General features: G+C 42.2%; 1 pseudogene; it reads right to left on the bottom strand.

The window, feature by feature from the left end:
• Positions 1-14,367: 14,367 nt before the first annotated feature.
• LOC137763494 (DNA polymerase epsilon subunit 4-like) lies at positions 14,368-14,728 on the bottom strand (annotated as a pseudogene).
• Between the last annotated feature and the right edge of the window lie 1,612 nt (positions 14,729-16,340).

A 16,340-nucleotide genomic window follows, 5' to 3' on the forward strand; every position in this document is an offset into this window, starting at 1 on the left:
GACACAATCAACAGAGTAAAAAGGCAACCTACACAAGCCTCAAGGAGATTTCAACTGGGGAAAATAGGTAACTTCCAAGATAAAAGCAGAGAGTGAGAGTGGTACGGGAGAAATGAAAGAGGACGATGTGGTGATGATGGCGATACAGGTTGTCAAGGTGATAATTGAGTTGTGTCTTAAATGATGAGATAGAGTCTGTTTTTCAAAGATATGGAGGAAGAGTATATCAGATGGAAGCAATGTCACGCACAAAGAAGCCAAGGCAGGGATGATCTCAGTTGGTTTTAGGAACAGGAAGAACAAAAACAAAAAAGAAGGCGAATGGGGCTGCAATCTTTTGGACTTGCTATGTTTGAAGATTTTGATTAGCCATCTCTATTAGAATTCGTTCTCAGAATATGTCAGGGAGGCAGTTGGAGACACTGTATTAAAAAATGCATCATGGGAGCAGAGGGATTCATAGGTGGAGCACAGAGAATTTTTAGGGCAGAGAAACTACTCTGTATGATACTATAATGGTAGATACATGTCATTGTGTTTGTCCAAATTCATAGAATGTACAACACTGAGTGAACTCTAATGTAAACTGTGGATTTTAGGTGATTAAGATGTGTCAGTGTAGGACCCTCAGCTGTAACAAACGCACCACTCTGGTGGGGGACGTTGATGACAGGGAAGGCTGTGCATGGGGTGGGGGGCAGGAGAGATGTGGGCATCTCCGTATTTCCTCTCAGTTTTGCTGTGAACCTAAAACTGCTCTAAAATACAGTCTTTTTAAAAGCAGATTGGGGGAAAAAAAAAAAAAACCTGTAGGTAAAAAGGGATTTAAGAGACAGAATTTTTTTAAGACAAAATTATAGCATCTAGGGACGCACACTTCAGTGACAACAAGCAAGAAAGTGATTATCTTTACAGTCAGGATAATGGTTCCTTTGTTGGGGGCAGCAGGGGGTTGCGACTGAGACGGGGCACACAGAGGACTCCTGGGTGGCTGGCAAAGTTCTACTTCTTCACCTGGGTGGTGATTCCAAGTGTGCTTGCCTTATAGTAATTCATCAGTAATCACCCAAGGAGTGATTGGGTAAGCCCCTATCTTTAGGGGCTTAGGACGATTGGGACAATAAAAGATCCTGTTTTATGACAGAGAGCTGAAAGCTGTGCAGGCAAGATGTGGGTACCACTTGGCATTGCATTTAACAGAAAATCAAAGACTCTGATACTTGGTATCCAAAATATCTATTTCAAGGCAAACAAGAAGACTAAAAAATATGGTCTGGTCAAGAGAGAAAAAGCAATCCCAGGTTCAGCAGCTAGACAGCTGGCCTTAGGAAGAAGCATGTAAGATGTTCACATGTAAGATGTTCTAAGGACGCCTGAACTGCCTGCCCAGCCCTGATGCCTGGAGAGTTATGGAACTTGATCACAGACCATCTCACGAGCAGGTAACAATAAGGGAAGGACCACAGAAAGGGAAGTGAAAGCCATCCAAATACTTGCTACATTTCAATTTTACCTTGAACCAGTGCTGAGTAAATAACATGTTAGAAGGGCAGATTTGCTGTGGGAAATAAAAGATTAGGAAACCACTCATTATTTTAAAATTTTTGTCATCAAGTTGGACAATTATTTTATAGGTCTTTCTGTGTTATATACTATAATTTGAAAGGTTTAAACAATAAAATATATTCATTCTAATTTTTTCAGTGCATTAAAAGCATCTCTCCTTTAATCCTCATGACAGCCCTCCTAGGTAGGTATTTTCCTGTTTAGATAATGATCCTGAGACATTAAGCTGCTTGACCACAGAAATGTATATACTTAGTGACAGAACCAAGATTCAAGTCCAAGTCTTCTGAATCTGAAATTCTTACTGACTTACATTGCCTCTCAAGATTCACAAGAGTAACAGAGAACATTTTAAAAGGAGGTCTTGAAGTGTGCTCCTTGAGAACCCCCAGGGACCATGAGTGGATTCTACTTTAGGGATTCTCATGCCTGAGGAGACCACTGCCACATATGGCAGCTCGGCCAATATCTGGTGATAAGACACTGACCTGTCCCTTCCACTCCCCTCCTTCTCTGCAGACATTTCACAAGGCAGTGGTTCCTGGATGGACACCGTCAGACCAGCACCAGACTTCTCAAAGTCCTTCAATGAAGAGTCAGGTAGACGAACATCTGAATACCGGTAAAGTATGACAGGAAACACGTGGGAATTCTAACTTGGTCTTTTCCTCTACTGCCTCTTCCCCAGGAGAGGGTCTCCCAGGAATACCTTCTCCTTTCCCAAACCTGCTTTACACTCTCTGAGCCCCATATCAAATTCCTCAGCCCAGTGGCCCCAGTCAGAAAACTTGGTCCCTCCCCTCAGGGAAAGGAGTTTCAGGTCCTTGGTCTCTCTCTGCATTTTGCAAACATGAGCAATGGTTTGGATTCAACCAGATGTTCATTCAGGCTCTCCTCTGCTCAGTCAGTGAATACATCTATTGAGTACCTACTGTAGATTCAAGGCTGAGGATGCTGAGGGTCTTATTCTGTGTCAGCACTGGGCTGAGATTAGGGCTTGGGGCGGGGGGATGAGGGTGGGAGCTCCCAGTGCCATGAACAAGGGCAGCTGTAAGTACTGTATTCAGTCTTCCCACCAGAGAGAGTTATAGATGATCCCTCCCAGGCACCTAAGGGGACTAAGCACCCCTCACCATGACACGGTCAGCATGCTAACCATGCCTCGTGCAGAGGCAAGGATGATTCTCCTATTAACATGGCTTTGGCCTTTCCACCCCTTTTAAAAGAAATTTGTTTTTAAGTCTTGAATGTCTGTCTACTGAGCTCCAGACATAATCCTTGGTGTTGGGAATACAGTATAAATATAGGACACTACTCCCTGCTCTTTCACAGGGAGTTTAGCAAACAGAAGGCAAAAACTGTTGGCTTTGCCCTTTTGGAGCAACATAGACTCTGCTGTTATTGTATGAAGGAGATTTACCTCTTTCCTGCCCTGCCGAGCCTGGCTTGCATTAGTGGAGAAACCACCCAGCTGTAAACGCTCACAGTAAAGGGCAATGGCGCCAGCGCCCATTAAATGAATTTGATTCCAAGTCGCCCCTGATGGAAAAGGGGAGGGGGCTGCCACCTCTGTGAGGATCACAGAGGTTACATGGAAAACCATTTGGGCTGCTTAAAACTCTGCTTAAACTCCTCTCTGCACAGAGACAGAAGCCAAAGTCCTGAGCACAGGCTCCCAAACCCTCGTATTCCCACTGCCGTCCCACTCCCCTCACCCAGCCCTCAACTGTCAGCAGTTTCTGAATCAGAAAAGCACGCCTTCTCTCTCCCCTGTGCCTGGGACTTCACTCTGCCTGGCCCACAACACACTTTGCCCACTGACCAGGTTTTCCTGACATTCTCCTTCTCCTCAAGGCTTACCTCATGCCCCAGCCGCCTGTGACGCTCCGCTGCCCCCTTAGCTGCCCACCGCCACGGAGTCAGAGACGTCACTCTCCCCTCGCAAAGCGCCCAGTCCGTGCCAGAGACCTGTGAGCAGCTGGGTCACGTCATCACCGTGCTCCTACTTGCCTCTCTTTCCCTCCCTCTGTCTCTGTCTCTGTCTGTGTCTCTCTCTGTCTCTGTCTCTCTCTGTCTCTCTCTGTCTCTCTCTGTCTCTCTCTCTGTCTCTCTCTGTCTCCATCTCTCTCTGTCTCTCTGTCTCTCTCTGTCTCTGTCTGTCTCTGTCTCTGTCTCTCTCTGTCTCTGTCTCTGTCTCTCTCAGGGACTGTGTGCTGCTATTTCTGTGCCTCCAGAACCAGCGCTATGTCCATGCATGATTTTACTGGAGATAAGAAAATCAGAACCGGGAAGTGGGCTTCCTATCACAATCGCAACTACACTACCACTCCTATCTTTTGGGGTGTGTATATTGAGGTGTGTTGGTGTTTTGTAAAAAGGGCAAGGAAAAGAGGCAGATTTGAGAGGGAACGTGGGCAAGGACAGTACTGTAAACTCTCCATTCTCCTGTCATTCAAACCTGGACAAGTATTCACTTTGTACCTCTATTCTGTTTCTCTCTCATTTCCCTATAGTCCATTTTCCACCCAGCAGCCAGGGGGATTGTTTTAAAACAAAAATCATATCATGTCACCCCTTTGCTTAAAATCCTGGAATGGCTTCCCATCAATCGTCTCACACAGAATAAAGCCAAAGTCCTTACAGCAGCCCGCGAGGTCTCCTATGACCTGCCCCCGCTCGTGACCTCTCTGCTCTCAGCGCTTACTTCTCCCGCCTTTCATTCACTCCTACCCCACTGGCCTCTCAGCACCAGCTCTTCCCTCTGTGGGGAATCCTCTTCCCCAGATGCATCAGTTTTGCTCAGAGTCATTTCCTCAATGAGATTGACCTTGACTGCCTCATTCAACACATTCAAGATTGACCTTGACGTTTCCATTCAACCACTTGCCTCTCCCCCACCTCCTTACCTTGCTCTGCTGTTTTATTTTTTCTTTTTTCCATAGCTTTCATCACCTTCTATCATACCAGATACTTTACTTATATGTTTATTGTTTACCCAGAGATTTTTGTCTATTTTGTGGTTATATAGATGTCTTTCCCCTACTTTCCCCTAGTCAGTTATATTGCTTCCTTTTTCACTACTATAATACTGTTAAGAACAACATCTTACTACATAAATCTTCACATAGACCTTTGATTATTTCTAAGAATTCGAGTCACTTGATCAGATGTTACATACTTATAAGACTTTTGATACCCATTACAAAGTTGATTTCCTATCATACTTTTTGAGTAGTATGTACTTGTTGAGAAGGAATGTTACCCTGTGTTGGGGACAGTCTATAAACTTAATTATGTGCCCCAGCAATTCCACTCTAGGAGTCTACCCACAAGAAATGAAAACACATCCACACAAACACATGTATATGACGGTTCAGAGCAGCGTTGTTCGTCATAGCCCCAAACTGGAAATGACACAGATGTCTATCAGCTGATGAATGGATTAAAAAGATGAGGTATTTTCATACCATGGAATACTACTCAGCAATAAAAAGGGCAGAACAATTGGTACATGCTACAATATGAATGAACTTGTGCTAAGTGAAAGATGGAAACAACTACATTTGTATGCTTCTATTTATATGAAATGTCCAGAAAAAGCACATTGGTAGAGACAAAAAGTAGATCAGTCATTACCTGGGGCTGGGGTAGGAGCAGGGATTAACTGTAAACAGAAACAAGAAACTTTTGGGGATGATGGAAATGTTCTAAAACTGGATTTGTGGGGATGATTTTACAACTCTATTTACTAAAATAATAGAATACTTACAATGGGTGGATTTTATGGTATGTAAAACTACACCTTAATAAAGTCATTAAGGGAATTGGGAATAAATGTAATTAGAGGGAAAGATTAGGAAGAAACTTCATATACAATGCATGCTGTGATTTTAAAAGTTTGAGGAATAAAAAGTATAGCATAAGGCAGAAAGAAAGGAAGGGGGGCAGGGAGGAAAGAAAGAGAAGGAGAGAAAGAAAGAAAGAAGGAAGGAAAAAGGAGAGAGAAATGTCACATATGTATTTGAGGGCCCCTTTTGTGATGGCTCAAGACTATCAGAAGAGACCCCCACGGAAAATCCATGAAGTGAGTCGACTTGGCACAAATAATAATGAACTTATGGCCTCTATACTGTCAGCACGTGTCTTTAAAGAAGGGACATGGGCCCATAGCATCCCACAGAAGCAAATAAAGGCACGGAGGTAAAAAAAAGAAAACAAAACTAGTCCTGGTCTCTGAGCCAACTGTTATTCTTCATTTATTTCAAAGAAGATTTTATGGGTCTTAAATGTTTAAATAATCATTATTATAAAGCTCTCAAATGTAGCATCCATGTTTTCAAAAGGAATAAAAAAGGGAGCCTTCCAGAGGGATGTGGCTCTGTTGGTGGCCTTTCCGAGCAGTACTGGGGTGGGGAGGGGACTACAGGAGGAGCTATAGAAAAAGTAGTCCCAGAGAGAGGCAGGCAGCAGCTCATACCTGAAGGCCTGGAATTCTTCGCTACACGCAAAATATGACTTTTCAGTACCATGCCTTTTTTTTTTTTTTTTTTTTTTTGGCCACGAGGCACGGCTTGCAGAATTTCAGTTCCCTGACCAGGGACTGAACCCGGGCCACGGCAGTGAAAGTACCAAATTCTAACCAGTAGACCACCAGGGAACTCCCAAGTACCATGCATCTTAAGGCTATTCTTTTTTTAATTATATTCCTACAGTTTGGATTTATGTGACCTTCTGTAGCAATGAGTCAAATGTGCAGGCCAGATTTCAGTAAGCGATTAAGGTTACGCATCACCTTACCTGTTTACGCGTCACCAAACTGGTGCCTGCTGACGACAAGCACCGGCAGAGCTGGGAGGGTGCTCGTGAGGCAGACTCGGGCCGCGGGCTGGACCAGGGCGCCGAGTGGCCTGACACACCCCAGCGGGAGACGCAGAATAGAAGGGAGGGCTGTCGTCTCCCGGAATGTCAGCAGATTCTTCACACCCTCGTGCTCCGAGACGTGGGGAGGGCAAAGGGACTGAGAAGAACCAATGTGACTTGTTCCCGGGGCAGCCACGGGGGTCAGTGGTGGAGCCCACGAAGGTGTGGTTTAGAGAGGACGGTCAGGGCAGTCCAGTGACTCTCGAACATGTTGCATCGGCTTATTATGTCTGAGTTTCCTTTGGCTCCATAACAAATTACCACAAACTTAGAGGCTTGAATCAATACCCGTTTCTTAGCACACGGTTCTGTAGGCCAGAAGTCCAGCTTGACCTGGCTGGGTTGTCTTACAAGGCTGAAATTAAGGTGTCGGCTGTGTTTCTTTCTGGAGGCTCTGGGGAAGAATCTGCTTCCGCTGTTGGCCAGATTCAGTTCCTTCAGGCTCTAGAACTTAGACCATCATTTCCCTGCTGTCAGCCGGGGGCCACTCTTACCTCCTAGAGGCTGCCCACATTCCTTTGCCAAGAAAAGCCTAGTCCTTTCTGAGGACAGGCCAACTGAGGATAATCTATCTTAATGCCAATTTATTGGGGACCTTAATCACACCTGCAAACTCCCTTTAGTGTTTGATTGAGTGCCCGGGAGAAGGTGTTTACACACCAGGACCTGGGAGGCTTGGGGGCCACTCTGGAATTCTACCTGCGACAAGTTACTTAGGAAAGCTTCTCCAGGGCAGCTCAGTGATCCTCAAGGCGGGTGGTACCAAGCCCTAATGGATGTTTTGGAAATTCATGGGCAAATATTTCGTTGTGGTAACGGAGATATGTTCCACCGACATTTCGTATTCGGGGCCAGGTCGTAAGAAGACAGCCTCACACAGTGAGGAATTGTGCTGTATGTTACACAGTTTTCAAAGGTCCCTCGAGGCATTCGTGTCGATGAAAAATCTGTGTATAATTGTCTGAAACTCTGTTTTGTTTGCATGCTGTTTGCACTGAAGTTTCCATAAATACAATAGTGGATAAGTCAGGGGAAGAATGTAATTACTTTGTTTGGGACTTTACCAAGATTTTCATCATTTGGGGAAAATTGCATGACCAATAACAAGGCTGCTCGTGGAATCTGAACTGTCAACGCACCACCCCCTGCTCCATCTGCAGCTCTCCCTGTCTTCGTGATTCTAAGTACAAGCCTCACCTCAGTTCATGTCTTCTCGTGTGACGATACCTGAGCACTTACCCATTGAAACATATTTTCTTTAAATTGATTTCTTAAGATTATGTGTGTAGGTAGGTTATATTAGCTATGAACTCTTTCAGGATTGTAAAGGGGGCATTTCAACATAGTGCTTATAATAAGGGGCCATGGATCTGAAGAGCTGAGGGCCAAAGGTCTACTGCATGCACCTCCTGAAGCTGGGATTGGCCAAGAGCGAGAATGGTGCAGCTTGTGGTATATAAACTCGTGGAGATGAGGCACTTCAATAAGCTTTGAGTCAATTTAATTATTTTATTTAAAAAAGAGGAAACTGAGGCCAGAAAAGGGAATTGGTTAATGTCACCCAACTACTTATATGTTAATCCTGGACCAGACCCAGTTTTCTTAATGGTAAAGGTCAAATCCATCCATATGAAATTACTTGAAAGGGAATTCCCTGGTGGTCCAGTGGTTAGGACTCGGCGCTTTTACTGTGGTGACCCAGGTTCAATCCCTGGTTGGGGAACTAAGATGCCACAAGCGGCCTGATGCAGTCTAAAAATAAAAAGGAAGAAACTACTTGAAAATAAAGTTAACATCGTGTAACTGAAGTGTTGAGAAAAATATTATCCTAAAGATCTGTTATAACAATTTAATATTATACAATTAAGTCCACTCTTTTCTAATGTTAAGATGTTGAAAGCCAGATTCTACTAACATAGAGTTGATTATAGAATTGATTATATCAAATCAATTGTATTTGGGATAATAGCTAACTCAACATCAGCAGAGGAAGCATTTATTTAATGAACTTGTGATTTGAAATTATTCCTGCTTATTCCTATTTATTTTTCTGATAAAATAAATAGAACCTGGGCAAAATTTTGAATAGCCCAACAAGCAATTCACAAGGCTGATTTTAGCCAATCTACACTAGGACTGGTTAGTCCAGTCAAAAACAGTGGGCCAAAATGAAGGCCCAAACACTATCATACTTCTCCATCTTGCCCAGAAGGGCCAGTCACCAAAAGCTACTGGTTTTTCCTTCACGGCTCAACTTTGTTCAAATCTACTTAGCTTTGAACTTGTCATAAGTTTTCCTTTGCTGCCACCTACTTGATATAGTGAGTATAGTTAAATAAAGCTTTTGTCTTCCTATGTATTGTATTTTAATGTGAAATAGGGAATTCAGGTATTGGCCACTCAATTTGGACTCAAACGTCCAAACACTGGATATTTAAAGTTGTTTCCTCCAATGACTAGAGCAACTTTAATGTCAAGCAAAGCAAATAAACCTATGAATCTCCATTTTCAAAGCCCCTCTTCTGTCCTTATAAAGTTATACTTTAAAGTTCAATCATATGATTCCCTTCTTAAAAATCAGTGGCCTACAAGAGGGTAAATACACTTGTATTACTCATGTCTTGATGTCAAACAGAATGTACCCCACTCACTGCAAAGAATGAGGCACTGACGGACTGGGAGCCATGAATTAGGATAATAACTTTTAGGAAAAGTTGCTTTGGAAATGGGCCCTTATCCCAGGAAATGGGGGACACTTGGTAGCTTGGAATTTCAGTTGGATAAAAAAGAGAGATGGATGCAAAGAAGATAGGTGGTGATGAAAATTAAAACCATAGCACTTGCTATATTCTAGCACACCCCAAAGCACTTCACAAGGATTCTCATGTGCTTTCACAACAACTCTATGAGGCAGATACTGAACCACTTTACAGATGAGGAAATCGGGGCTTAGGAGGGGTTAAGTTGGTCAAGGCACCCATCTGGTAAGGGGCAGAGATGATGGCACAACCCTCAGGTCTCAACCACAAGCTGTGCTGCCTGGAGTGGCCCCAGGAGACCACAAACAGTGGAATTGTCAAGAGCCAGAGCCAAAGCAGCACCTTGGATCAACGTAACTGGTTTTAGTTCAATAAATCACAGCCAAGAGGAGCTAGGGAGACAGGACAACTACATATCATGTGGTATCCTAGATGGGATTCCAGAACAGAAAAAGGACATTAGGTGAAAACTAAAGAAATAAAGTCTGGACTTAATAACGTATCATTGCTAGTTCATTCATTGTGACAAATGTACTACTATACTAAGGTAAGATTAAAAAAATAAAAAGCCTGTTTTTTAGAGAATGATTAACACTGTGGAAAGCATCTGATTCCTAAGAGTGAAGAGATGCATTACTATAAAATTTGATTTTGAATCAGGTTAAGGATATTAACATGACCAGGGAAAGGAAACCGTCAAGTGACTTAAATTGTCCAAATCCAGATATCTTGTACTAGGAGGGAACATTATCCATACTATTTCATCTGCTGAGACTTCTCTACTTCTCTTTCTCTTTTGTTCATAAATATTCACACACACACACACACACACACACACACACTCAACTCCTATAACACTTTATGTTACATTAATAAAAATGCTCAAGGCATGGTCACGATGTGCTGAGCTCTACGTGCCTTATCTTAGGTCCATCCTCCTAACCCTGGGAGAGGTCCTGTAATTTCCATTCTACAGGATTATACCAGACAACCCAACCACACAGGCAATCCACAGCGCCCCACTCCTCGCTGCTACACCAAGCCAGGTCAAGAATGAAAAGGATGAACAACTTAACACTATAATACAGATGAATTAATAAGATCACATCATTCAAGGGACACAGAAAGTAACTCCCAAATGTCAAGTCATTACTGAACATGTCAGGATGTGCAGGAAACTGAACAGGTTCCAAGTAAGTTGGGGTTTAGGAGAACATAAAGATAATCATTTAAAGTTCTAAAGTAGCCTTGTAATGAAGCCCATAGAAGACAGAAGACTAAGTTGCACGGACTTCAGTTATAAACTGAAGAAACTTGGGAGGTAGGCTAAACTAACCAGCAGCAGCTCAGACAGAATTCATTCATTACAGTCCTAGAGAAAAACTTAAGCTTTTTTTATTATAAAAGTAATATAGCAATTTTAGAAAGCTTGGAAAATGAGGATATAAAGTTAAAATCACTCATAATCTCAATATCCAGAGGCAGGAGCAGACCCATGTTTTTTAAGGATTTGTAAATTTCACAAGGACACAAAAGCCAGGATGCTGGAAGGAGCCATTAAAGTGTGAGGCCCTAAAGCTTAAACTTCATTCACCGTAAGGTAGGTCCACATCTGCCCAGCAATGATCATTAACATCGTGGGCTCCTAGAGCCAGTCTACTTGGGTTTGAATGTCAGCAACATCCCTCACTAGCTGAGTAAGATTGGGCAAGTTGCTTAAGCTTCGCTGTGACTAAGTTTAACTTAGAATATAGTAAACATCTAGCTATTATGGTCCTGTCTTTTCTAAACACATATGCATACACATTTTACAAAACTATCTCACTAGTTTCATGCATAAACATTTTTTCATGATCATGGGTCCTTAAGACAGACCATATTATACTGAATAGATGTGTAACCTAAATATTCCTCAATTGGACATTCTGGGTATTAGTTAAAAAGGGGGGATACCTAGCATCAGGTGGCTTTATCTATTGAAAGCACAACAAGTCACCTTCATTACATTCTCTAACACCATATACCAAAATAAACTCAAAATGGATTAAAAACCTCAATGCAGGACTGGATACTATAAAACTCCTGGAGGAAAACATAGGCATAACACTCTTCGACATAAATCGCAGCACATTTTTTTATCCATCTCCTAAAGCAAAGGAAATAAAAGCAAAAATAAACAAATGGAACCTAATTAAACTTAAAAGCTTTAGCACAGCAAAGAAAACCATCCACAAAACAAAAAGACAACCTACTGAATGGGAGAAAATATTTGCAAACGATATGACCAATAAGGGATTACTATCCAACATATATAAACAGCTCATATAACTTGACATCGAAAAACAAAAAACCCGATTAAGAAGCAGGCAGAAGAAATGAATAGACATTTTTCCAAAGAGGAAATGCAGATGGCCAACAGGCACATGAAATGATGCTCAACATCGCTAATCATCAGGGAAATGCAAATCAAAACCACAATGAGATATCACCTCACACCTGTCAAAATGGCTATCATCAAAAAGAACACAAATAACAAATGTTGGCAAGGATGTGGAGAAAAGGGAACCTTCGTACACCGCTGGTGGGAACGTAAATTGGTGTAGCCACTATGGAAAACAATATGGAGGTTTCTCAAAAAACTAAAATTAGAACTACCATATGACCCAACAATTCCACTCCTGGGTATATATACGGGAAAAAAAAAAACAACACTAATTCAAAAAGATATATGCACCCCAATGTTCATAGCAGCATTATTTACAACTGCCTGAGTATGGAAGCAACCTAGGTGTCCAGCAGATGAATGGATAAAGAAGATGTGGTATATATATATATTTATACAATGGAATATCACTCAGCCATTAAAAAAATGAAATTCTGCCATTTGCAACAACATGGATGAACCTAGAGTGTATTATGCTGAGTGAAATAAGTCAGACAGAGAAAGACAAATACTGTATGATATCACTTATATGCAGAATCTAAAAAAGTACAACAAACTAGTGACTATAACAAAAAAGCAGCAGACTCACAGATATAGAGAACAAACTAGTGGTTACCACTGGGGAGAGGGAAGCGGGGGACAATATAGGCGTAGGGGCTTAAGTGGTACAAACTATTAGGTATAAAATAAGCTACAAGGCTATGTTGTAGGGCCTTCCCTGGTGGCACAGTGGTTAAGAATCCCCCTGCCAATGCAGGGGACACGGGTTCAAGCCCTGGTGCGGGAAGATCCCACATGCCGTGGAGCAACTAAGCCCATGCACCACAACTACCGAGCCTGTGCTCTAGAGCCTGCGAGCCACAACTACTGAGCCCACGTGCCACAACTACTGAAGCCCACGCACCTAGAGCCCATGCTCTGTAACAAGAGAAGCCACTGCAGTGAGAAGCCCACGCACTGCAACGAAGAGTAGCCTCCACTCGCCACAACTAGAGAAAGCCCACACACAGCAACAAAGACCCAACACAGCCAAAAATAAATAAATAAAGGATATGTTGTACAACAAGGGGAATGTAGGCAATATTTTATAATAACTATAAATGGAATATAACCTTTAAAAATTATGAATCACTATATTGTACACCTGTACTTACATAATATTGTACAGCAAACTATACTTCAATTAAAAAAACCAAAATTACTTTCATTGCTAAAGATTAGTAACATCCTAAAGAATAAGCCAACTGGACATGATCTTTGATAAATCCAAGATGTCAATTAATAGGGTTTATTGGAGAAACAAGAACCTCTTGAGTTGCACAACTCCAGGGGGTATTGCCCTGACATAGAATACAAAGTTGATGTTACCCCATGCGGTTACACATGGCTGAGGTCTCAGGGAGAGCAGTAGGGAAGATGCTGGTACTAGAGGGAAACTTCTAGAAGCCAGGCCCTTCCCAGACATCTTCACCCTGTGTTGTCCATTTTAACGTGAAACAATGAAGACGTGGGAGAGGGTAATTTCTTTGCCCAAAGTTACCAAGAGGCAGAGTGGAGGTCAAAGACATTTGATAAGCCCTGAAGTCTATTATATTGACTCCCAACCGAGGGACAGCTACCTGTAGGTGGTCAGTCCATGGCAGGTAGAATTTGGGCATGTAAACTAACCTGTTTCCTCAGTAAAACTGACATTTCTCTGCACCTCCAGGGTTGCAATCACCCACATACAACAGCCATTACATGACCCTCCATGGTGTGACATGCTAAGGTGTGTTAGTTTGTGAGCATTTTAATAATGCTTCTCATGCATAAAGTCTTACAGCTACATTTAGTGGTATAATTGTACTCTTGAGACCAAAAGCAGTATTTTCACCAGCTCTTATTAGCAGGAAGGAGGCTTGTTCTGTTTCTTTTCGCCTAAGTCAATCTCCAAGGTGATTACATGAAAGCCACACACCAAATTAGAACTGAAAATGCATCCCTCTGGCTTCAACTCCAAGCAATTAGAATCACCTGAGTCACCATGTATTTAGTTTTCTACATTAGAAGGAATAGTAGTGATCACTTTCCCCCTAGGAACCAAAATATCCTTCACTTAGAAGTTGGAATCAGAAGTATTATCACCATAGAATAATCAGAGTTGAAAACTTTAAGGCAGCTGAAACCCAAGCTTCCTGGGCTCCTGACAACAGACAGGATAAAGCTCTTCTGTGAGGATCACACTAAGTGCAGGAGGTCTGGGGGTTTCTTCCCCCCAGTGCTTAATCCCTGTAACTAGAGAGTAACTGTTATAGTCAAGCATCAATTGTTGAGAACAAATGTCATTTAACATTTAATGCAAGCCTATAGGTTACATACTAGTGTATCCTAATCTATGAAACAGTTAAGGTTTAACAAATGGCAAAGACATTGATTTTTTTTTTTTGAGGTTGATCAGAAACTTTTATTTGGTCCTTATCATTTATTAAGCAACCTACAAAATCATTTTCTATATCTCTACCGCAAGCAGCAGCAGCTGCATCCAGGCCAGAAATGGAAGACACAAGTAGTGGAAGACCTTACAGAGAAAAGTTAACAGGTGAGATCTCTGCTTATCCAGGCTTAGGTGAAGGTAGAACAGGAAAAGTGTGTAAGTTCAGTATTCCAAAGACTCTTTTTCAAAGCTGAGGCCTGCAGAGGGCCTAGCTGAAGGAGGCAGGTACAGGCTCACAAAACTGCCCAGCTCAGCAATCAATCCAAAGTACCTTCCAGAAAAGCAAATAGAAGCTGTGGATACAGCTTCTATTGCATTATCCAAATCTCTCTGAAGGGTTTTCCACTTCCCTTGTTGAGCACAACAGTAGGCATCTTTTGCTATGGTTTCCACAAACAGTTCCACGGCTCGTGCCAGAATGAAGCTGGCTTCCTGTCCCGCGAGCGTCACGCCGGGGTCCGCCTTCACTCGCACCAGAGGCAGCCTCATCGGGGCTTGGGGCTGTGGAGCTGCTGCAACCCCACCGGTGCCCTCCTCCTCCCGGGAAGCCCCGTTTCCAGCCACCATCCGGGCCCCCACTGACATTGATTTTTAAAAAACTGATTTCTGTAAACTATCGCTAAGAAAAAAAAAAAAAAAAGCAAAACCCACATTGATTGGGGTATGTCAAAGGGACACAGGAGCCAACTGAAATAGCTCTCAATGGCCAAAGCTAGAACAATTTGAACAAAATGTAGTACTGGATTATAACCCAGAGTATAAAATAGCCATGAGTTCATACTGATATAAATGAATAAATAGGGAATAAGAGACAAATCTCTCTTGCAGATTTCCAAATAATTTATATAGATACTCCACCTTCAAGAAGGTAGAGCTTAATTCAACCCCCTACTCCTATAGGGTCAGCTGTGCATAGACTTCTTTCCAGTATATAATAGAGGGGTGTAGGGTGGGGAAAGTAGCTTTACTCGGAGAAACCTGACAAATGCCATCCAGCCAGGTGATCAAGGTTGACATTAACCGTAAGGAATGTTGACGCTATGTACCCTGATATGACTTGATGAGACCAGCACTTTACCTGTGGTCCTCCTCCCCCAAAACTCGTAACACTCGTCTAATTATGAGAAAACATTAGGCAAATCCCAAGAGAGGGGCATCCTACAAAATACTTGGCTCAGTACTCCTTGAAACTGTCAAAATCATCAAAAGAAAAGCCTGGGGCTTCTCTGGTGGCGCAGTGGTTGAGAATCTGCCTGCCAGTGCAGGGGACACGGGTTCGAGCCCTGGTCTGGGAAGATCCCACATGCCGCGGAGCAACTAGGCCCGTGAGCCACAACTACTGAGCCTGCGCATCTGGAGCCCGTGTTCCACAACAAGAAAGGCCGTAACAGTGAGAGGCCCACACACCACAATGAAGAGTGGCCCCCGCTTGCCACAACTAGAGAAAGCCCTCACATAGAAACGAAGACCCAACACAGCCAAAAAAAAAAAGTAAATAAATAAAAGTCAGGAGCTCTAAAAAAAAAAAAAAAGCCTGAGAAACTGTCACAGCCAGGAAGAGCCTAGAGAGTATTCTGGATGGGATCCTGCAAAAGAAAAAAGACATTAGGTAATAACCAAGGTAATCTGAATAAGGTATGGACTTTAGTCAATAGAATTGTCAATAATGGTTCATCAACTGTTACAAATGTATCATACTAATGTAAGATGTAATGGGGAAAACGAATGAAAGGTATATGGGAACTCTAATATCTTCTCAATTTTTCTGTAAATCTAAAATCATTCTTATAGCATAAGGAATATGGTCACTAATACTGCGATAACTTTGTAAGGGCACAGATGGTTACTAGCCTTATCGTGGTGATCATTTCATGATGTACTTAAATGTCGAATCACTATGTTGTACATCTGAAACTAATATAATATTTATTATCAACTATATTTCAATAAAAATTGTTCCAAAAAATAAAGTATTTAATTTTTTTTTAAGTCTACAGGTACACACAGTAACATAAATGTATAGAAAAAAGTGTAGAAACACACTAAACCGATACTATTTTTATGGTAATTTTCTTACCTGTACTGTATAAGTTCTTATATGGAAGATATATATGTAAGCACTATGATAATTTGGGATACATTGGGGGGAAGGAAAAATGAAAACCAGTTTAGGCTCATC

The sequence above is a fragment of the Eschrichtius robustus genome, chromosome 4 (genome assembly GCF_028021215.1).
Source record: "Eschrichtius robustus isolate mEscRob2 chromosome 4, mEscRob2.pri, whole genome shotgun sequence".
NCBI lineage: Eukaryota > Metazoa > Chordata > Mammalia > Artiodactyla > Eschrichtiidae > Eschrichtius > Eschrichtius robustus.